Here is a 25397-nt window from a genome sequence, read left to right on the forward strand (position 1 = left end):
AATAAGAAACCTTTACAAATATATGACACAATTTCAAGTAAGATATGGCACTTCTATATAAGACATGAGTTATACTGGGAAGCGTCTGATACTTTCTGGCTTTGTGCTTTCAACAGAATACTTTCAGTAGTGTTATAATGACCAGTTAAACTAACTGGTATTCTTTGAGTCCCTACCAGCACTTGTCCTCTAGAAGTAACTGACAACTTCCACCGTGCAGGAAGACCCACTTTAGCCATACCGTTTTGTGTCAAATGTCCATGACACACCGGGTTTCAGACTCTGTAAAATCACAGTATCATGCACTATCCACTGAGTTAATTGTTCACAGGGTATATTTCAGATAGAAAAATCTTTTTTTTGAATGATTAAGGGTGTTTCATTTCCTCTGACTTCATATTTCCCCCCTCCCTCCTGTTCCCACCAACCCCTAAAAAATATTCTTTTATGAAACAGCCTCTTTAATTAAAGAACGCACTTTACACTTTAAAGTCATTAAGCTTAATGACTTAAAAGGCAACATTTTAGATGACTCTTTGAGACAAAGGATAAAACAGATAAAACAATGTAACTGGCTCTCTCACTTTCCCATACCAAAAAATTGAGTTTAATCAAGCGAAAGATTATTTTTTTTCAATTTCTCCTACACTGTTAAAGAAGAAATTTGGAATCCTTAGACTAGCCTTCTTGATTTTATTTAATTGTTATAAAATCTCAAATGTTACATTGCTCCAGTTTAAGATTATCAGTATTATTTGAGAAGGTCTGATTTATCACACAGTTTATGAATAGAATAGTTATACAATAACATCTAGCGTACCTACTATACCTTTCTATTATATTTATGTGAATCGTAAAGCCTTCAGCATTCAAAACAAAGAGGGGCATTGTGGGATTTTTGCATATCTCACAGTCAGTCATCTGTTACGAAAGTCACGTCTATACCATGTATCGCAACTTTCTACCTCCTAAGCATTGCGAGGCGACCCAATTCTTGAAATTAGAGAGCCTGTAATACGGCGTGTATCGTATTTCCAAACATTGTCGCTGAAGTAACTTGAGAAAACTTAATTACTCAATAATTGTTGATAATAATCACATACAATAAATACAGTTATTTTGTACAACACTGTGGTTTATTTCACCTCTGCGGTCCCTCATCAAATTAGGTTATCTCTCGTCAAATCCATAATTTATATTCGTATAAAATCACCTAAGGCATATGACAGTGGCATGCAGATCTTCTTCTTTCGTGAAAATTGATCGAAAATTATGTACGACATCGAGACATTGAGAGAAATCACCACGACAGGTCGCCGAGATGAATACGAAATCTACCGAAAGGTTACCAACGTTAACATATTCAGAAACTTGTAAATTCGAAATGTAAATTGGCCCACTTGACAAGTTTTTCATTGATGGCATAGGGAGATAACAAAATTATTCAACACTTATTTAACAATTTAAGAATTTGTACAAATAAACTTTCCACCAGGACAATTACACCAATACAAAGTCAAACTGTACTAAAACCTTCACTTTCAACCTTAAAAGAATATAATAAAAAATTCAAAGCTGAAAATTTTTAAAAAATTAAACATTTTTGCTTTACTGAGTAACAAAATCCATATTTTCAACTCTTATATAAGCAATTTATGCTGTGAAAAAGAGAAAATGGTATCATAAAAAAATACCTTTAAAATGCTGTTTAAGGTGTTTCAATAAACTTCAGATAAAAAACGTTTAAATTTCTAAAATTTGAAAATTCTAATGGGAAATTTGATTTGTAAAAATGGATCATAGCAGGAACTGAATGAATTTAGGTATTTACATAAAAAAGCAGAGAGTTTAAATCAACAGGATACAGTTTAATTGCATCTCTAGCTGATTTTGAATTTGAGTTCAGTCACTGACTGGTACATATAGTAACTAGAGTGAAATAGTGTGTTGCATTTCCTGCCTTTGATTTTTGTCCCCAGACATTTTCTTTATGTTTTCTATTTTTAGATCCCTCCAAACCCAGGATAACACGACCATTTTGCTCATCCCCTTCAAACTTGAGCAAACGGCATTTACTACACCATTAAAGATAGCATAGTTTATTAGTAAACTTTTGGAAATGGTTTTAACAGGTGATATAAACCTTTGTTGTAATTGCACAACTATCCAAAAAACTCAACAGTTGCAAGTGACAGTACAAAAAAAAAACACCAAAAAACAAATTTAGATGAAAAATACAGCAAAGTTTTCGTTACTACCACCCAAAAAGTTATCAGTAACTATATTTTACTTTTATCTTCACAAAAAAACAACCTTAAACATCTATGAGTAATTTTACTCTGTTACCATAAGTAATTTTTGGTGTAAATTTCGAAAGGACACAATCAACAAAAAAATGCCTACAACGTAAATTCTTTCACAAACAGTAGACCGTAAGCGGAGACATTTATTAATCAAAATGACGATAACAACGAAATGAACAAATTCTAGTTTTGTGGTTCATTAATTCAAACATGAACCTTTTTATATGTACTGTGACTCATATTGTTTGATGTACAAATACAGAAAAAGCAAAATCAACAAATAAATGTAAAGAATTTAGTGAAGCCGAACAATGAAAAGGAGTGTTTAAACTTTTTATCTTTTTTTAACCCGTATGTAATGGCTCTATCAAACTATTTTTTTGAGATTAAAATCAAATGAAATTAAATCTTTGTGAATAGTGATCAAACTTCGGCAATTTTAAATATGTTGTTTTTTCATTGGTTTTTTTTAGCAAATATAATAACAAGAGCTGTCAGTGGACAGCGCGTTCGACTATTCTCAGTGCTTGATAGTATAATATAAGCAATGAGTAAAACTTTAACATTACAATAAGCATATTCTAAGTCAAAAAGGGGCCATAATTCAGTCAAAATGCTTGATAGTTGCCTCCGCCATTTTACAGACTGGGGTCATGATGGTAAACCATAATTCAGTCAAAATGCTTGACAGAGTTGCCTCCTCCTTTTTACAGACTGGGGTCATGATGGTAAACAAGTATGCAAAATATGAAAGCAATATCTCAATGGACTTTGAAAATATTTGGGGTGGTACGCAAACTTTAACATTTATTCTAAGTCGAAAAGGGGCCATAATTCAGTCAAAATACTTGATAGAGTTGCCTCCTCTTTTTTACAGACTGGGGTCATGATGGTAAACAAGTATGCAAAATATGAAAGCAATATCTCAGTGGACTTTGAAAATATTTGGGGTGGTACGCAAACTTTAACATTTGTTCTATGTTGAAAAGGGGCCATAATTCAGTCAAAATGCTTGACAGAGTTGCCTCCTCCTTTTTACAGACTGGGGTCATGATGGTAAACAAGTATGCAAAATATGAAAGCAATATCTCAATGGACTTTGAAAATATTTGGGGTGGTACGCAAACTTTAACATTTGTGTGACGCTCACGCTAACTCTCACGCTCACGCCGACGCCTGGGCGAGTAGGATAGCTCCCCTATTCTTCGAATAGTCAAGTTAAAAACGTCAGAAACTTTATAACTGCAAAGGTTTGAAATCACACCAACAATGAAGGCAATAGGTTGATTTTCAGCCTGTTACCTAAGACCAGGCAGAAGTTTGAGTCGTTTGTAAAGAACCCCTTGTATTCTACTAGATGGCAATGTTTACCTAAATAACACCAAAGTGTTTCAACCACAATATACTGCTAAGGGACAAAATAAGCTTCCCTGAAAAGACAGAGGAACATTTCTTTTTTTTATTTTTCATTTCAGGCAATTATCACCTTTTCCACCATAGTATTCAGACATAGCCTTTGCTCAAACACACTGGTATCATCACTGTTAAAAGAGAGACAGAAGAGCGACTGGCTTGAGCAGAAATTACAAAATCAATATTGCACTGATTTCAACATCAGAAAATCCAGTTTTTCTGCTTATATTACCCACTAATTTATATCTTGTTCCACCCACTGACATGTGCTATAGCACGTCTCACAAACCTTTTAAAACTGTTTAGGGCGGAACTGTGACTATTTTCCATAACTGGCTCGTAATTTCTAAGCTCCAGGGATCATTTTTGATAAAATGTTTGAATTACAGGATTTTCAAACTCGAGCAAAATTTAAAATATGTTAAACCAGAGTATCAATTTTCCGTCAACAAAAGTTTTAAATGCTGAAGAATTTCGGAATGTGAAAGATGCTTAATAAAATCCGCGATGTTTAGAGAAGTATACAATGTATCGGAATGCACGTTAGTTCAAATGTTGACACAAACAAGTCAAACAGTCATTCATAATCTTCAAGTGATTAACTACCACCCTTAAGATGGCTACAGTAAACACTGGCCTTCATCTATACAGGGATTATAGACGTCCTAAAGGACACTACATGATTATATGTGTCCTAAAGGGCACTAGACATGGACTTGTTGACCATATAAAATGCTTGAATTATAATAAAGTGTGGGGATTTTTCTAAAACATATGTAAGATTTGAATTAATTCAGTTATTCAGATATGGAGATTTACTGACCATGTTTTAATAAGCCTCCACTGACACTGATGTCAAGCAAGGCCCCTTGAAAATACTGCCCTGGTGACTAAACAATGTTTTTAAATGATGTTAGGGTATACTAACGATTTAACTTTGCTGAATGCTGTGAGCTCTAAAAACACAAAAAGCTTAAATGAACCTATAAATGAACCTATAAATCTGGTATAATAATAATAATAACTTGCCTAAGCAGCAAACTGTATTAAACAACAATTTGCCTTAAGTAACAAGTCATCTAATTTCCTAAACTGGCTTCCATTTCTAATTACTTGTCTTAAGCAGCCAGGTTGCTAAATACAGGTTTGACAGTGTCCGGTAGATACACTGATGACAAAGTCATGCACAATTGAAATATTTTGTGTTATCAAAAATAAAGTTCTGCCTCATACAAATATTAACAAGCAAATTCGATGAATTGGTATCCCCTGCCGAAAGGGCTTGAGGTGAGGAATGGCAAAAAAATATTTCTGGCAAAAAGTTTAGTTTAATGTTACTAAGAAGCAAATAACTACATTAGTCAAAAAAAATCATTTTAACAGAAAATTAATGTTTTTTGGGTTTTTTTTGTGGGGCAGTGGCGAGAGGGGTAGTGGTGGTGACCGGGTGAGGGTACAAAATTTCACCTGTTGATTATAAATATTGATGGAAAATTAAAAATGAAAAAAAAAAAAAAAAAAAAAAAACTGGGTGGGGGATGGGGACGCATGATCGGGGTGGTGGGCAAGATGGAGTGGACAGTGAGGGCGGGGTGGTGAGAGGGGGGGATGGGACCAAGGCAAGGTGGTGACCAGGTGTGAGTACAAAACTTCACATGTTTATACTAAATGATCATGGAAAATATGAGAAGAAGTTTAATGAAATTCTACCAATGGGTTGGTTTGTCATGTACAAATCTGTAGATTTTTAAACAATTAAAGGGCAATAACTCTAAGGAAAATTGACCAATTGAAAAATAAAATGACCGGCATCATCGAAGTATGTTGGATCATATTTATTTCAAGTTTCATGAAATTCTACCTGCTTGTTACTGAGAAATGGCTGCAGATATAGATTTTTCATTAAATCAAGGGCAATAACTCTAAGGGAAATTGATCAATCCTACAAAAAATTTGATGGGCATCATCGCAGTACGATGGTGCATGTTTATGTCAAGTTTTATAAAATTCTACCTGATAGTTACTGAGAAATGGCTGCAGACAGACATTTTTCATTAAATCAAGGGCAATAACTCTAAGGGAAATTGACCAATCAAAAAAAAACTTGACGGGCATCATCGCAGTATGTTGGTTCATGTTTATTTCAAGTTTCATGAAATTCTACCTGCTAGTTACCGAGAAATGGCTGCCGACGGATGGACACACGGACGGACTGACAGACGGACAACGCCATCTCAATACCCCACTCCCGATTTCATCGGCGGGGGATAATAATAATGAACATGGACTCAAGAAAAGGCTATGAAATATTATTCTAGTTAAGTATCCAGTTACATTTACACCTATTCAGATAATTATCAGAGAACTAATGCCTTACAAGGTATTCAAACCAATCATCTCCAGTCGGTTAGTCTTGTGCTCTATCTTATTGACCTTACTGAGAGGGCAAAGCAAATGCTGCAGTGGCCATGCAGAAAGGTGCACTGGTCATGAAGGTGCAATGGCCCATTAAGGTGCATTTAGCATGAAGGTGCAGTGGTCAGGAAAGCACTGTTACAATTGATTCAGAAAGTGCACTGACCAGTACAGTGCAGTGGTCAGTAACTTCTTAGGAGCAGTGGCCTGGCTAGGGTATTATGGTCAGGATGGTACAATGGCAAGAAGCCTTAAATAGGAAGGTCGGAACAAAAAGTAACGACAAATTTTTAAACTTGAAAAGTTACTTTAAAAATATGTCTATAATGCTCCATTATCCAGAGGTGGTCAATTTAACTCTTGCAGGAGAGCAAAAAAAAACAAAAAACTCAGCTATTTCACATATTTTCTTTTGAAATACTATTTTGAAATTTATATTTTGTGCTTTAATGCTACTTAAAGTCAGATAAAATGAAATGACAGTATTTATAACAGTAATTATTCTATTCTTAACATCTTTAATGCATAATTATGTCACAATATTATAGTATCACAATGTATGATAAAACTGCATTAAGGTAACATAAAAATGCAGAAGCCATAATAAAAAATTCTCAAATGATTGTAAGATATAGGTTTATAACTCTTTCGATGATGATGACTCAACATGTTAAACACTGCAAGCGGTGCATACTGGTTTTGGTTCACTCACCTGGGTATTAAATGTTAGTCCTGACAGTTTAACAGTTATGCACCTATGAAGATCTGCCAGATGTAACTGGGCATGTAATAGTAGAGTGTAGTACAAGACCACTCCCAGATAAATACCCTCCCACTGATTTTTGAACCCCTCCTATGAGCTTTTAAAGGACAATCATGAAATTAAGAAAATATTTGTTGATGCTAAAATATATGTTCTATAACAAATACAACCTTTACAAAAATTCTTTAAAAAATTGTGGTTATTCTAATAAATGTATGGGGGGAAGGTGTTTTGTATACCTTGTGAAATATCAGCAGGGTATTGTTTAGAAGCAGACTTGTGTGGGAGGGGTTTTGTCCATGTCCTATAATTATCAGTCTCAGGTATGCTATAACCTTGAGGTGTTATGTACTGACCATTATGATATTCATGCTACAAAGCTTAATAATCAATGGCCAAGTGGTCTTCAGCTATATATCTGCAAATTATTGTGACCTTCACTGAACACCTCCTGACCCAAAGAACCATACTGACCAAACAACATAATGCTAAAAATTTGATGGTCTTAGACCCGAATTTCCAGGAAAGAAAGCTTTAGCTGTATTGGTGCTATACATCTGGCAAGTTAAAAGAACCAGACTGTCTGGGGTGTTTCTCTAAAAAACTGCCATAATGACCTTCATTGGAAAGGGATAAGCGAGGTGTCTAAACTCTAACCCTAAGGTCAGGGGTTCATATTCAGAGGCAACAGTAAAATATCAGCCTGGTCTCCACAACCCTCTGTTGACCTCTCTTCATCACTGTATATCATACACAGGTGAGCCAAACTTTACTCCAAATACTATGATAATGAAATTCAATATGCAGATGTTTTGAAATATTTTCATTTGCAATTGAAAATGCAAACAAAGAATATGGTTCTAGTTGTTAACTTCTTCTAGAAAAAGCTTTGTAGTACGATAAGGTTATTAAGTCCATATTGATGTGGCACGTAACATTACAATCCGGATGTGAATTTATCAGTCCCCCACACTAAATTTCAATATACGAATAAGAATTAAAATGACAGCAAAGTACACATATTTTGCCATAACATTATTGTGTGTACAGGTTACAGTAAACTTTCTTATTCCAGAAGCAAGATACAGCAGACAATCTAATTCCAGAAGTAAGATACAGCTAGCAGACACTCTAATTCCAGAAGTAAGATATAGCAGACACCCTAATTCCAGAAGTAAGATATAGCAGACCCTCTTATTCCAGAAGTAAGATATAGCAGACACCCTAATTCCAGAAGTAATGATACAGCAGACCCTCTTATTCCAGAAGTAAGATACAGTAGACCCTCTTATTTCAGAAGTAAGATACAGTAGACCCTCTTATTCCAGAAGTAAGATACAGCTAGCAGACAATCTAATTCCAGAAGTAAGATACAGTAGATCTTCTTATTCCTGAAGTAAGATACAGTAGACCCTCTTATTTCAGAAGTAAGATACAGTAGACCCTCTTATTCCAGAAGTAAGATACAGCTAGCAGACACTCTAATTCCAGAAGTAAGATACAGCAGACCCTCTTATTCCAGAAGTAAGATACAGCAGACACCCTAATTCCAGAAGTAAGAAACAGCAGACCCTCTTATTCCAGAAGTAAGATACAGCAGACCCTATTATTCCAGAAGTAAGAAACAGCAGACACTCTTATTCCAGAAGTAAGATACAGCAGACCCTCTTATTCCAGAAGTAAGATACAGCAGACCCTCTTATTTCAGAACTTAGATACAGTAGACCCTCTTATTCCAGAAGTAAGATACAGCGGACCCTCTTATTCCAGAAGTAAGAAACAGCAGACACTCTTATTCCAGAAGTAAGATACAGCAGACCCTCTTATTCCAGAAGTAAGATACAGCAGACCCTCTTATTCCAGAAGTAAGATACAGTAGACCCTCTTATTCCAGAAGTAAGATACAGTAGACCCTCTTATTCCAGAAGTTAGATACAGCTAGCAGACACTCTAATTCCAGAAGTAAGATACAGCAGACCCTCTTATTCCAGAAGTAAGATACAGCAGACACTCTAATTCCAGAAGTAAGATACAGCAGACCCTCTTATTCCAGAAGTAAGATACAGCAGACACTTTTATTCCAGAAGTAAGATACAGCAGACCCTCTTATTTCAGAAGTAAGATACAGTAGACCCTCTTATTCCAGAAGTAAGATACAGCAGACCCTCTTATTCCAGAACTTAGATACAGTAGACCCTCTTATTCCAGAAGATACAGCAGACCCTATTATTCCAGAAGTAAGATACAGCAGACCCTCTTATTCCAGAAGATACAGCAGACCCTATTATTCCAGAAGTAAGAAACAGCAGACCCTCTTATTTCAGAAGTAAGATACAGCAGACACTCTTATTCCAGAACTTAGATACAGTAGACCCTCTTATTCCAGAAGATACAGCAGACCCTATTATTCCAGAAGTAAGATACAGCAGACCCTCTTATTCCAGAAGATACAGCAGACCCTATTATTCCAGAAGTAAGAAACAGCAGACACTCTTATTCCAGAAGTAAGATACAGCAGACCCTCTTATTCCAGAAGTAAGATACAGCAGACCCTCTTATTTCAGAAGTAAGATACAGTAGACCCTCTTATTCCAGAAGTAAGATACAGCGGACCCTCTTATTCCAGAAGTAAGAAACAGTAGACCCTCTTATTCCAGAAGTAAGATACAGCAGACACTCTAATTCCAGAAGTAAGATACAGCAGACACTCTTATTCCAGAAGTAAGATACAGCAGACCCTCTTATGCCAGAAGTAAGATACAGTAGACCCTCTAATTCCAGAAGTAAGATACAGCAGACCCTCTTATTCCAGAAGTAAGATACAGCAGACACTCTTATTCCAGAAGTAAGATACAGCAGACCCTCTTATTCCAGAAATAAGATACAGCAGACCCTCTTATTCCAGAAGTAGGATACAGCAGACCCTCTTATTCCAGAAGTAAGATTCAGCAGACACTCTTATTCCAGAAGTAAGATTCAGCAGACACTCTTATTCCAGGAGTAAGATACAGCAGACCCTCTTATTCCAGAAGTAAGATACAGCAGACCCTCTTATTCCAGAAGTAAGATTCAGCAGACACTCTTATTCCAGGAGTATTGGTAAAGCTATTGGAACTATGCACATGTTTTATACTGATGATGTTGAAATGTAGACATTGGTAAAGCTATTGGAACTATGCACATGTTTATATTGATGATGCAGTCTATTTGAGGACAAGATGACAAACAAACCTTAACACATAGTTATCCCTCACTTTAAATTCTGCTAACTAAATTCCATAAATGCTGCTGACTTAATATCTGTCATTTTCAGTTCAGGCTGACTTCTTTAACAGCTTTAGTTCTGAAAAAAATATTTTCTTCCTTACAACCTGGAGCAACGATCTTCTTCCCAGTTACAACTGATAAAAATCCTGCAAAGACTTTGGGTATGTAAATTCCAACAAACTATAATTTCACATAATATGCCAACTATTCTACAAAATGCACAAACATGTACAATAATATGTCCAAACTACAGCAATGCAATAAAGAGGCTATATCAATCTGGTCAGTAGGACACAATTTGACAGGCGGTGTGACATATGGCAAGGACCTCCAGGGGGCCTGCGTGCTTACTACTGTAGGTAACACTTCAGTCTAGCCAATTACCTGTAGGGTACTTGTACCGTGTAACACAAGTATGTAATTATGCAATTATGTCATTTCCCCTTTATGATTGCGCAATCTACAGATAATACTAATTGATCCTGCATGTTCAAACGAGGTCACCTGCTCATATGATATATATACATGTACCATAAAATCATACAAGGGGCATAATGTATTGTTAAATTCAAATTAAATTGTAGGATCATGTTTGTTGATCAAATATGAGATACTGTCAAATCACAAATTTTCATTGAACACTTATTCTCATGACAATTGTATATCATGTCATAATATCAACAAATTCTATTTCCAATGTTTTTTTTCATTTTGACTTTTAAAAATTCAAACTGTCCCAACATAGCCATTTTGGTAAAGTCAGCGAAGGTGTCTTTTGTGGTCGTTTGAAAGTGGCACCCTTCCATTTTTTCAATATTTATAAAATATGTTCATTTCACAGCAATTGTGAGTAAAATGTTTTTATCATTTCAAACATCTTAAGGATAACATGGTGTAATAGCCATTTTTCATATCTTTTAACTGGATGGTAATATTTAAAAGAAATCTGGTCACTTTAAAGACATTCAAAATTAAAAACTTTTCACCGAGAAACTTTTCAAATTTTATCATTTCTGGGGAATATAATCGCTATTGAAGTGAACATTGCCTATGGGAAATATATAATTTCTTTGATTATGAGAATCTGAACTTAAGATTTGAGAAAATTTTGCGGTAGATAGCTGCATTATATGATTCTGATACAAATATCAACAAGAGGGCCATGATGGCCCTATATCGCTCACCTGTTATCATTGCACTTGAGGACAAGAAGGTCCTCAGAAAAAATATCTAAGTCCAAATGACAGTAACAACAAAGGGAAGAAATTTAACCAAAAAGAAAAAAAAATTCTTACAAGGTACAGATATGTCAAAATACACCTACAAATTGGAGGTACCATCCATGTTGTACCACACAAAAGTGGTCTCGGTTTTTCCCTACGGCCAATAATAAGAAAGTTACTAAAAATAAGCTATTTATAGTAACGTAAAAGGGAAGTAATTAAAAAGAAAATAAAAAAAATTTATTGTAAGTGAAGAAAAGAAGGATCTGCCAAATAAATCTGTTGACATAAATGAAATTTCAGATCAGTATCTTCATTTAGTTAAGGAGATATACCCATTTTAATTTGAAATAAAGGGAGGTAATTTGACATAAAATCAGTCCATAGTTATCTACCCTGATTGGCTCAGTCCAACTAATGACAATAATGAAATTTCAAATAAATACTGTAAGTACTTACTGATATAAATCCATTTTGATTACAATCAGGGGAGGTAATCAGATATAACTCTGAACCTACGCTTGGATCTGATTTGTCATGGAATCCAAGAATTATTATTGTTGAAGTGTTTTTGGAAGTTTGTATCAAATAAAACCATAAATGAAGTCTCTATATGGCTGCAAAAGCCAAAATAGCCAATTTTGGACAATTAAGGGGCCATAACTCTGGAACCCATGAAGAAATCTGGCCAGTTCAAGAAAGGAACCAAGATCTTGTGGTGATACAAGTTGTGTGCAAGTTTGGTTAAAATCGATTCATAAATGAAGCTGCTATTGTGCAGACAAGGTCAAAATAGCTAATTTTGGCCCTTTCAGGGGCCATAACTCTGGAACCCATAATGGGATCTGGCCAGTTCCAGAAAGGAACCAAGATCTTATGGTGATACAAGTTGTGTGCCAGTTTGGTAAAAATCAAATCATAAATAAAGCTGCTACTGTGCAGACAAGGTCAAAATAGCTAATTCTGGCCCTTTCAGGGGCCATAACTCTGGAACCCATAATGGAATCTCGCCAGTTCAAGAAAGGAACCAAGATCTTATGATGATACAAGTTGTATGCCAGTTTGGTTAAAATCAAATCATAAATGAAGCTGCTACTGTGCAGACAAGGTCAAAATAGCTAATTCTGGCCCTTTCAGGGGCCATAACACTGGAACCCATAATGGGATCTGGCCAATTCAAGAAAGAAACTGAGATCTTATGGTGATACAAGTTGTGTGCAAGTTTGGTTAAAATAAAATCATAAATGAAACCTCTATCGTGCAGACAAGAAATTGTGGACGGACAACGGACGGACGAAGGGCGATCACAAAAGCTCACCCTGTCACTACGTCACAGGTGAGCTAAAAAGAAATCTAAAATTCCCCATTGGGGGAAAGGAGAAAATTATTTTTTCTAGTTTTCAGGGGAGATAACTCACCAAAATTATCAGGGGAGGTAATTAAATCTAAAGAAAATTTTTGATAACTTTTGTCACTATTATAACTTGTCAATATGCACCTTATTTCTATCGTTTGACATTTTTAAAGCTAAAATTATTAAGTTGTATGTAAGCTTTTGGTGAAATTGATGCCTTTTACACCATGTTATCCTTAAGAATGAACTGTGACATATATAAAGAAGCATACCCTTTAAAATCTGGTACATACTGAACTAAATACCTTGGTTTCAAAGGTCAGTCAATAGTATTTTTATCTGGATATTTGAGTGCTAATCACATGTTCATAAAACATTTGAAGGTATTTATTTTACCATACATACACACCTTGAGCTTTTACATCTATTTCCTACACTCAACAAATGAATAAAATTTCTGGTACAAGCACTGCGTGTCCCATTCTGAAACAATACATATATACATTGTCATTCTGGATTTTTCAAATTCTGTTTGAAACAGAATTAATACAATGAAGTATGACCAAGTATTATTTTGATCTTTATTTTGATTGTGGCCAACCGAAAATATGTATCAATAGCTTGTGTAGGAGGGAAACCACAATAAAACATTAAACTGATCCAAGGCAATTTAATGTAAAATGGAATTAATAACATGTATTGACAAAATATTGCCTGTTTGGCAAGTCACCCATATTTTATCACATAATTTACACCTTCCGATATGGTACTTAATGAAGAAAATACTACAAATGTTTTTAAAGTTACAGAAATGACCTGCAATACACATGATACATTTACTCTAACACTGTAATGTTAACAATGAAAAAAAATTGATAATGCTATCAAATTATCTAATTACTAGTTTTAAAAATTTATCGATGACTAAAAATATACATATATTCCGCGTCATATCATTAAAATGATGACAATTTATTATGATTCATACATTTATCACCTGATTTTATATTTATTTTATTGATTTGCAATATTCCAAAAATGATAAACAACACTTATTATCATAAAACCATGCATATATATCAATGGCCGAGTGTCTGATGTTTGTATCATCTAATAAATCTCATACAAGATAGGACTGTTTCGAACTTAGCCCTTGATACATTATTCTTTGCCGCAAAATTTCTATTACTCATTCAGAATTTTACCACAAAGTATCAGTTTATGCCAAATTTTCAGAATATGTATGACTCCCGACCAAAAACAGCTCTACAGTTACGTAATGATACCCACTTGATGTGACTGTTATCAAAAGGTGTTCTGATTACATTACAAAAACTTTGGTGTCAAAAGATTATTCAAGTATAGTATCGCACTAAAATTTGTACAATACTATATTTAGCTCAGCATTTCCTGTTCTTCAAAAGAGACTGGAGGGTCAAGAGTCATGTGTTTATCTTCTCTGAACCTGACTGACTTCCAGTCCCGTTTACAGACATATAGCTTTGTTAAAAAATGTTTGTGACAGTTGAAAATTTTGTGTGTTGCTCAGTTTGCAATATCAGCAAAAGTGAAATACTAGTAATCACAAATATAACCAAATCTATACCTCTGCAAGCCATGGTGTACAAAGGGTGTGCCCGTGTGGCGGATACGATCCTGGTAAGCCCTGTACTTAGGAACACTTAATGTTTCAAATTTGTACTAAAAGACTATAACCCTTACCCTGCTAAATATCTATAATGAACTAATATTCGTCTTTTAATTTGGACAATACCATTAACTGTTAAAAGGGGTGTTTACCAAAAACATAACAAATGAATAGCAAACACTGTGCAGATCTTGATCAAACTGCATGGATGTGCAGGCTGAACATGATCTACATTGGTCGCAAAGGCAGACTCAGTCGTGTCCAGCATGCTAAGGGTTAAAATGCTTTATATTTAATTGGCTCTATTTTAATTTAATGAATATGATGTTTCATAAAGATTTTCTTGAAGATAGTTGCTGTCATTACAAACTCAAAAATAAAATTTTATCAGTGGTGTTGAAAGTTTAAAGATAGTTTTTGCAATTTGAATTCTAAGTTTAAACATGTTTTATTTCAGCAATTCATGAAACATTCTAAACTGAGCTATTGAATTTCCAGAGATTTTACCCTAAATATCAGATTTAACAATTAGAATGTATATGACCTAGGTTACAACAGTTTCAGGTGTGGTTCAAACCTCACAGCAGTACAGGTTACAAAATTTACAAGTGCTGTAAAGGCAGCCTAAAACTGATCCACTGTGCCAATTAGGTGTAACGCTGTTATATAATTTTGAGTATGAAATGTCTTTTATATAGAACAGTAGATCAACTATCGTAGCATTCTTTCCCAATGCCTGTATGGTATTAAATAATATTGCATTGTGACATCAGTACTGTCATGTTTTAATGAAAATTAGCAGTCAAATTATCCATATACTTGCCTGCAAATTTAGACTTACCAGTATACCATCACCATCTTTTGCCAAACACTGCAATCTCTGTTACCTAAAATGTACAAACAAAACACTCACTGTCAGTACTGAACACATGGATAAAAACATTACATAAATTTTCCAGCAATGTAATGTTTTTCACCCTTTAATCTCCAGAAAATGGAAAATATAAAATCTCAGTAAAAATGTCCACTAATTTTCACAGTTACAGTAGTCTAGACCACTGACTGCCAAAGGTGACAAAATGCTAGAATCATCCAAGGTTTTGAGGGAAACCATTGGTGACAACAAGGACTGCTTAAGCAAGCCCATACACTACAGTAGTTGATGCTCAATGCGGGCAGTTTTTTACTGAATGCAAACAGGAAATGAAGTGATCCATCTATCCGTTTTGATTATTTTCTGAGTCAGTGGTTCTGTCAAGGTGCCCGCATGTTCCTCTAATAACGTCACTAGGGGTACCTCAGTTCTTCACCATCAAAAGCTTGAAATTTATCATACCCCGGTACTCTCACTCAAATACACCAAATATACAAACATTTCATGTTATAATTATGGTCTTCATTATTTCAGTTGTAACATGTGAACAAGATTTGAACAAATAACCTACGTAATCCTACAGCCTGTTTCTATTTTCATCCAGAGATACTGCAACACATTAGGTAGCTTCAGATCAGAGGCACTTTACATCAAACCATCACACTGGAAATAAACGTAATTATTATAATTAAATAATTAGTATCAGTTTGGAAATAGAAGCTATAATTGTAAAACAAGTCCTACTGCCCCCTATGACAGCAAGCCTGAGGAAACTTGGTACGTAATGTTGTATGCTGTGCCATAACTCTGGAACCCATAATGGGATCTGGCCAGTTCCAGAAAGGAACCAAGATCTTATGGAGACACGTCAAGTTTTGTGCAAGTCTGATTAAATTCAAATCAAATCTGTTATTGTGCAGACAAGATCAAAATAGCTAATTCTGGCCCTTTCAGGGGCCATCACTCTGGAACCCATTATGGAATCTGGCCAGTTCAAGAAAGGAACCAAAATTTCATGGTGATACAAGTTGTGTGCAAGTTTGGTAAAAATCAAATCATAAATAAAGCTGCTATTGTACAGACAAGGCTAATTTTCAAAAAAGGAACAGAGATCTTATGATGATACAAGTTTTGTGCAAGTTTTGTTAAAATAAAATCATAAATGAAACCTCTATTGTGCAGACAAGAAATTGTAAACGAACGCACAGACGCACAAACTGACTGCGACGGATGAAGGATGATCACAAAAGCTCATCTTGTCACTATGTGACAGGTGAGCTTAAAGCCAGAGCTCGGCCAAGTAGGGCAATATATGCCCGAAGGGTTATATCAGAGGATGGCAGCAAAATTTAAAGAACTTGACTGTTGAAGCCCAAAGGACAGGAACAACAAAGGGAAGAAATTCCAAAAAAAGTCCACAAAAGAAAATCTGAAGTCCACAAAAAAAATCCTTACCAGGTACAGATATGTCAAAATACAACTAAAAATTGGAGGTACCATCCATGTTGTACCACAGAAAAGTGGTTTCAGTTTTTCCCTTCGGCCAATAATAAAAAAGTTACAAAATAGGCTATTTATAGTAACATAAAAAGAAAGTAATTAAACAAAATTTATTGAAGTGAACAAAAAAAAGGGATCTGCCAAATAAAAACAAGAACATCATAATGCAGAGCAATATACACACAAAACAAAGTCATATGACCTTTGACCCTTAAGACCTTTTTTGACCTTGATGCAAGCCATCCGAACATGCGCTATGCACATCGTCTTGATGTGTTGTTCATTTGTGACAAGTTTCTTTGAAATCCTATAAGCAGTTCAACAGTAAGTGAGCGGACACGAAAAAAAATTCATATGACCTTTAACCCACCCCCCAAGTGTGACCTTGACTTTGAAGCAAGCCATCCAAGACATGAGCTCTGCACATTCTCTTGATGTGGTAAACATTTGCATGAAGTTTCTTCGAAATCTTTCAAGGAATTCAAGAGTTACAGAGCAGACGGACAGATGGACACCGGGGGTTTAACATAATACGTCCCTTTGGGCGTATAAAAATCAAGCCATGCTCCATAAATAAAACAATGCTGACACCAAAAATCAAACCATCATCCTGAAACCAATTCATCACCTGGAAACTAAACTATTATCTGTAAATCAAACTCAAAACATAAAATCAGATGTAGACAGAAGCTCCAGCCACAGATGAAATCTGGAAAGCATTATTCTGAAACGATTTTCCAGCTTACACCAAATGTACTATTTACAAAAGTTAAAAAATTAGACAATCTAAATAGCCTTGGTAATTTTTATGCAATACTATAATAACACATATTCAATGAAAAACTGGTATCATCATGGACATGCTCAGATTTGTTGGTGATCTTAGGTTGATAACATATTGAATACATTTTAATAATTTCAAAATGAAATACACAAACTTTAACTGCCCATCCATTATTGTACAGTAAATCATAAGGTCAAAGTTACTGATGTATTGAGTGAGATATGAGATAATATGATGTAATATTGGACCAGACAATGACTATTGATGTATGCATACACCTGTGTAGATTATCTCTATCTTATCTCACATTCCTATCTAATTTTCAAAGTATTTTGTCCAAAAATTTGTCGAAAAATGAAAACCAAACAATGGTCTGCAAAAATTAACAATTCGGCAAAATCATAGAATATGATAATAAAATATTATCCAATTTAACAGCTGTAAGACTGCATGGGGCAAGAAAAAAATACAATATTATACTGAAGTATAATCAATTAAAATAATAAGTGAGAATTTTTTTTGCATTCAAACCTTTTAAAAGAACAAGAGGGTCATGATGACCCTATATCGCTCACCTGTTAAACTTGGAATCATCAAGATTCTGATTAAGTTTCTTGAAGATAAGGTCATAAACATGGCCTCTAGAGTGATAACAAGCTTTTATTTAGATTTTAGTGGGTGACCTAGTTCTTAACCCCGCATGACCTAGTTTCAAAACTGGCCTTGGAATCATCAAGATAAACATTCTGACCAAGTTTCATGATGATAGGATCATAAATATGGCCTATAGAGTGTTAACAAGCTTTCCCTTTGATTTTAGTGGGTGACCCAGTTTCGAACTTGGCCTAGGAATCATCAAGAAAAACATTCTTATCAAGTTTCATGAAGATAGGGTCATAAATGTGGCCTCAAGAGTATTAACAAGCTTTTCCTTTGATTTGACCTGGTGACCTAGATTTTGACCCTATATGACCCAGTTGTTATCTTGGCCTAGAGATCATCAAGATAATCATTCTGTGCAAGTTTGTATCCAATCAATGAAACCTCTATATGGCTAAAAGTGCCAAAAATAGAAAAATTTGCCACTTTCAGGGGCAATAACTCTAGAAAACATGATGGAATCTAGCCGGTTTTCGAAAAAGAACTAAGATATAATTTTGACTTAAGTTGTACGTAAGTGTGGTTAAAATCAAATGTAAAATATCACTTCTATCATGTTCACAAGGTAAAAATTAACATGGCTCTTTCAGGGGTCAATTAGGGGCCATAACTCCGGAACCTATGATTGGATCTGAAGGATTCATCATGGGATCCAAGATCTATTGTTAAAAATATCCTGCAAGTTTGTAGCAAATACAACCATAAATGAAGTCTCTACATGGCTGTAGAAGCCAAAATAGCAAATTTTGGCCCTTTAAGGGGCAATGACTCTGCAACCCATGAAGGGATCTGGCCAGTTTTCGAAAGGAATTGAGATATTATGCCAATACAAGTTGTGTGCAAGTTTGATTAAAATCAATTGCAAAATGTGGTCTCTATCTTGTTCACAAGCCAAAAATAGCAAAAGTTTGCCCTTTAAGGGGCTATAATTCTGGAACCCATGATGGGATCAGGCCAGTGTTCGAACTGAACCGAGATATTACGCCAATACAAGTTGTGTGCAAGTTTGATTAAAATCGGTTGCAAAATGTGGTCTCTATTGTGTACACAAGAAATTGTGAACGGACAGATGACGGACGGACAGACGAAGGGCGATCACAAAAGCTCATCCTGTCACTATGTGGCAGGTGAGCTTAAAATAAAATATATCAAACTTTAAAAGGAAGTCATTATTGATCTTTTAAACTTTTACTCACATGAACAAAAGTCACCAAGTATTATTAATTAATAGCTGTAAGACATTAAAACATAATATCTCCCATTTTTATGGTAATAGCGACTAATATACAATTCAATTTAATGTAGATCATAATAAATTACATTAATTTGTGTTTGTAATTTACATAGCATGGCATTAAAAAATGAACTATTATTACACGATGAAATATTTTAAGTTGTAATTTTCATTGACAGTTATTTCTCACATTTGAGTTAAAATATATATATAGGTCTCCCGAAATGCAGATTTTCAAAAGAATGGCAAATAAAAAATTTGGTGACAGCATTCATCATATTCTTTAATAACATGCCTAATACACAATTATAGAAACCCGTGAAAACCAACCTTTATATAGAGTACCGAAGCAATTACTTCTATCATATAATTATATCAGTGGGTAGCTGTATTTAAAACTTCGTACGCGGTAACTGTCCTCGCTTATAGACAGAGATCACTATGTCACACTGGAATTTGTTTGATATTTTTCAATCCTGAAAAATTACGATATACTACGACAAAAGAAATGGCCTGAAACACTGGCCTTGTAGCACTAAATGCCCCTCTGTGGGTTTTGTGGTTCAAACCCCCTTTTGATGTAAAACTGTAAATAAAGTGAAAGCTACAAGTCAGGTAGCATGTGAAGAATTAACTGTCTCAGATAAATGCCATGAGGGTCAGGGTCTTTCTTTACTTTCGTGACTGTTATAATTTGATTTCTTTAAAGACATCATTATTATAATAATTTGACAAGAGGAAACATTTTAGTGTACTTGGTAACAAGGATACAAAGGATCCTCCCATCCTAGTACTGCAGCTATTTGTTTAAAGTCATTCAGTTGTTGATGATCACTAAGGTCCATGTTTTGAAACACCAAATCATGGAAAGAAAGTTGTTTTATATGAAAACTGAGCAGCATATTACTATATAAAAAGATTGTAAATTTACTGATACATGCAGCCAGTTCCAGAAAAGGACTGCATAAAGGGGCCACCCTTTCCGACAGTTAAAATTTCAATCTTTTAAAACTAACCATTTTCAACTGTTCTATATCATTGTTTTGATGCATTTGAAATAATGTCTTGATCAGTTTACTATGTTAATTTAAACATATTTTTCATCAACTACTTATTTTCATTTTTTTACAAACAGCATTTTATTAAAGGGGGACAACTTTTGGAGAATATCTTAAGTATCCAGTCATACAACATGTAGAACATACATTGTTGGTAAAGACCTTGTCTGTTTATCAAATATTCTGTGGCTTGATCATATATTGCTAAACCCCTTTAAATCCTTTATCATTTGGCAAAAGAAATACATTTACTTATACAGTGGAACCTCTCCAAACAGAACACCATATTATTATGGACCAAGGTAAATCCTCTGACAGTTCAAAGGTTTTTTTTGTCAGCTAGTGTATTAAAGAAATATGCAATTTTTTTTTTCCTGTAAATAAATTTCATTCATTTAGCGTTCAAGCATGGCCACTTCCCATGGAATGATTTTGGGATGGGTCAGACTTTAATTCATGCCTAATCATTGATTGGGAATGTGCCAATTAAGGGTAACATTGTTCTGTTGTATGATTTTGATTCTAAAATGTTTTTATCAAATATGGTAGCACTAGCTAGCTCTTTCCTGGTGCCTGTAGGATGGAGCCACATTAAGTGTGAAGTAACATGAATATCACCATGTTTTAATGAAAATAAACATCAGACTTTTTCATGTAAGAATAATTCTTAAACAGCAGATCTTTTTTAATTTGTAGACATTTTTTATCAATTTTTGTTTTTGTTAACTTATGTATCAAATTTTCCTTCTTTTCTACAGTTCCCTTAAGGGAACTGTCATTGATCTGTTTTTAAAATTCAGATCCTTGAGTCACACTGGTCAAGTTAACTGATGGCCATTGCATCACTAGAATACTAGTTATCAAAACAAAATAAATAACTGAGGACAAAAAAAAGCCGCATACCCTTATGGGCTTGTTTGATTATAAATTCCACTCCCATGGATGTTTCAGATACTTTGTATATCAATCACTGAACAGTATTGGTGATTGATTATTGATTGCTAGAAAACTGATCATTATAGGTGACACATCAAACCTTACAGCCATAATGTTACTGCGTTGTTACAGTTTACTGTGGGTGCGGAAATGGTTTATGTATTTTGTAATGTCTTGTGGTCAGTAGTCATTTATTGTCCACTTGTAGTGAGATTTGTGATCTCTTGTTTACCCCTTGCATCATTTTTATTGTACTTTCCTCATGGAATATGGACAAAATCCACCCCTCCATGCTTCAAAGCCCCACCCACTGCTCAATATGAGACCAAGGGAGACAAAATCACGCCTTTGATTTTTTTCAATTATATCTAAATTTTCATTCCATTTAAAGATTGATTATCATCATATCAAAAATTGTATTTAATATATCTAATTCTTTAGTTTTGATTCAAAATCAAGGGGAGATTTTTCCGCCTTGGTCAAATTGAGTGTGGGGGATTTTTGTCTGTGGGAGATTATATCCTGCATTCTTTCCTCACACATTTTAAAATCTGCTGAACATCAAATTACTTTTTTTATAAAAATCTAAAAAGTTCTTTCTTCTTATTGACATTCAGTACTTTACTTCCCTTCATGTTATGTTGATAGTGCACAAAGTTTGTATTCCACAACAGGCACCGTTTTATTACCTATATCTAAAACCTGTCACAACTCATGAGTTTTTGATCAGGGAGGGCTTGTGTCAGAACATTTCAGTCATTAAAAAGATTATCTTAAAACTGGAAGCTCCCGAATGCCTAGGGCGCATGGTAGCCTAGTAATGACAGCTATGCAATATCATATATATCATAATTTTATCTCCACAATATAAATGGTGAACAAATGGGAAAATTGTTGTTCTGTCAATAAAGAAACAGTGACTGACACTGAATATGTATATAACACCTACATAATCTTAATGTGTATGCTTAAAAATGATGATTTAATTCATCGATGCTATCACATAAGATAAATAGTAAACCTTGGTACTAGAATAGCAAACAACAAATCTTGAGATACTTGCCAGTAATCGTAGTCTAAGGTTGAAGACTGCCGGAGAATTTATCATAGATCTTGTTATATTAAAGTTATCTTATGTCTATCTTTCATTAAAGAAATAATGTATAGAAAAATAGTGTTTTAACTTTAGCATACATGGAAACAAGGTTACATGTCCGCAGAATTATTTCATGAGGGCATATAGCCTTGGTCACCACAAAAACATTGACATCATCGCCTGTTAATGTGACATCATTTTTAGCTTGAGCATGTTTTAACAGAAACACCATATTAAAATAAATATTTCATTTCTAAATATTAACTTTAAATGTATAAAATCCTCATCAAATGTATTCAACTTTATTAAAAAGGTAAACTATGTTATGTGCAGCTACATTTATAATTAAATGGTAAGTTGTAACATTCATTTTTGAACCCTAACCCTGCTAAATTTCTATATTAAATTTACCTACCCATCTTTCATTTTGCACTGTACCATATAATATAAACTGTTGCATACCAAAAAGATACTGACTGAATGGCGAACAGTGAAGATCATTATCAGACTGCATGGATGTGCAGTCTGATAATGATCTACACTGGCCGCAATGTTAGTATCAGTCGTGCCCAGTATGCTTCTAGATTTTTAAGTGTAGTACAAATTTATGCTTTTTTAGCTTATATACACATAAACTTGTTAATGTAATGTTTACAAATACTGTATGTAGTAACTGTCCTTATAATTCTCAAAATATGAAATTTGGGTCTAGTACACCTTTGAAGGAGACTGGTTATGTATGTACATGTATTTGAGTATGGTGAGCTGAACCTTTACCCCACTTTGTTGAGTTGAAGCTTTACCCCGCTTTGGTGAGCTGAACCTTTACCCCACTTTGTTGAGTTGAAGCTTTACCCCGCTTTGGTGAGCTGAACCTTTACCCCACTTTGTTGAGTTGAAGCTTTACCCCGCTTTGGTAAGCTGAACCTTTACCCCGCTATATTTCTAAAATCGACTGGTCCGTCATTCAATTTGGGCAGTACCACTTATTAATCAAAGGGGTGTTCACTGAAAATTTACTCACTGAATAGCAGGCTGATCTAGGTCTGCACTGGCTGCAAAGGTAAAATCACTTGCCCCCAGCAGGTAAAAGATTTAAGATTAACAATGAAAGATTATTAAGCAACAAAAAATTCACCTAACTTTTTTCATGGCTCAATGAAATGAAGACAACCTTTTTTATGGCTCAATGAAATGAAGACAACCTTTTTTATGGCTCAATGAAATGAAGACAACCTTTTTTATGGCTCAATGAAATGAAGACAACCTTTTTCATGGCTAATTGAATTGAAGACAATCTTAGTATAGACAGTATTATTTCGGAAAGCCTACACTAGTATATGGTAGGACGAAACATTTTTCATCATAAAGCACTTATGTATGTATGAACTTTCATTATCAAGAATGACAAAACTTACAGCAGTTACCATTTATCAAGTAATTGACAGGTGATGACAAGGTTTTTCTTAATGTCAACCACCTGTCATACGAGGTGACAATTTCACTATCTTATTACATACTTCATACTCTCGCCATCATCTGACCCTAATGCAATTCGACCAGGTGAAATAAACGTATACAGGTGTGGGTCACAATATCCCTGCCATTCGCCCCCCTCATAAATTCAACGCTGAAAATAAAAGTGGGACATCCATATAATTATCTTTAAACTTTCCTGAAAAAAATGTGGCACAACTGCGTTCATGTAATATAATTATCTGTTACCCTTTAAAATTAAATGCATCAATGCATGCATTTATTTAAAAGTTTTTGAAAGAAAGGGCATATCATATTTTGAATGAAATAACTCTGCATATTTTTCTAGGCTTCAGGAGTTCCTGACAATAAACAGTTACCTCCCTTGAATTAATAAATAAGTGGCCATCATGTTTTGCTTCAGTATTTGTACAAAAAAATGTAAAAGTAAGGGTCCATTGGGTTTATTAGATCAATATAAGAAATGAGATTTCTATTGTAAGTATTAACAATGTAAACAACAGCAATTCTGGCAAATTAAAGGGACTTAACTGTTGTGTTATCAAAGTTATCATGCCCAATGTCACACTTTGGCCTCTTAAACAAATATAACACATCAACTTCAAAACTTCAAAAAGCAAAACTTCAAATTCATTACTGCCCTCTAATGCATTGATTCTGATGAAACTTTAAAGAGAAAATATAAGTATTATCTGATTCATATTTCTACAAATGGCATACATGATATCTACACAAACTTAGACTGATCATGCTATGAAAAATCTTCAAAACTGCGTGAATGGAAAAACAAGAGAGCCAAGATGGCCCTAGGTCGCTCACCTGTGTAACACACCATATCAGTGTAAACATTTCTTACCTAGTGATTACATGGAAACAAATATTCTGACCAAAACATTGGACCAAAAAATGTGGCATCTTGAGTGTAAACAAGCATTTTCTTTGATTTGACGTAGTGACCTAGTTTTTTATCCCCACATGACCCAGATACAAACTTGTCCAAGACTTCATGATAACAAACATTCTGACGAAAGTTTATGAAGTTAGAACCAAAAATGTGCACCCTAGGGTGTAAACAAGCTTATTCTTTGCTTTGTCCTGGTGACCTAGTTTTTGACCCCACATGACCCAGACAAAAACTCATACGACATTTCATGCAGACAAACATTCTGACCCACTTTCATGCACATCAAATGAACAAGAGTGTTAACACACTTTTCCTTTGATTGGACCAGGGGTGACCTAGTTTCTGAACGCATATGACCCAGTTTTAAACCTGGCCTAGGAACCATCAAGATAAACATTCTGACCAAGTTTCATGAAGATAGGGTCATAAATGGGGCCTCTAGGTTGTTTACAAGCTGTTCCTTTTATT

The 25397-nt window shown here is 34.6% G+C and overlaps 1 protein-coding gene across 4 annotated transcripts in view; it reads right to left on the reverse strand.

Annotated features, from left to right (window-relative positions):
• LOC123526159 (uncharacterized) overlaps nucleotides 1-25397 on the reverse strand; it is a 74352-nt gene that overhangs the window by 27050 nt on the left and 21905 nt on the right. For 2 of the 4 annotated variants that reach the window (XM_053522838.1, XM_053522836.1), the window contains exons 2-5: nucleotides 15832-15923; nucleotides 15228-15273; nucleotides 13148-13221; nucleotides 10126-10237 (exon numbers count right to left, since the gene is read on the reverse strand). The gene's annotated coding sequence lies outside the window, so the exon portion shown is untranslated. The remainder of the gene's footprint in view (nucleotides 1-10125; nucleotides 10238-13147; nucleotides 13222-15227; nucleotides 15274-15831; nucleotides 15924-25397) is intronic. The other 2 variants (XM_053522837.1, XM_053522839.1) reach the window with 2 other exon arrangements.

Source organism: Mercenaria mercenaria, chromosome 14, assembly GCF_021730395.1.
Source record: "Mercenaria mercenaria strain notata chromosome 14, MADL_Memer_1, whole genome shotgun sequence".
NCBI classification, from domain to species: Eukaryota; Metazoa; Mollusca; class Bivalvia; order Venerida; family Veneridae; genus Mercenaria; species Mercenaria mercenaria.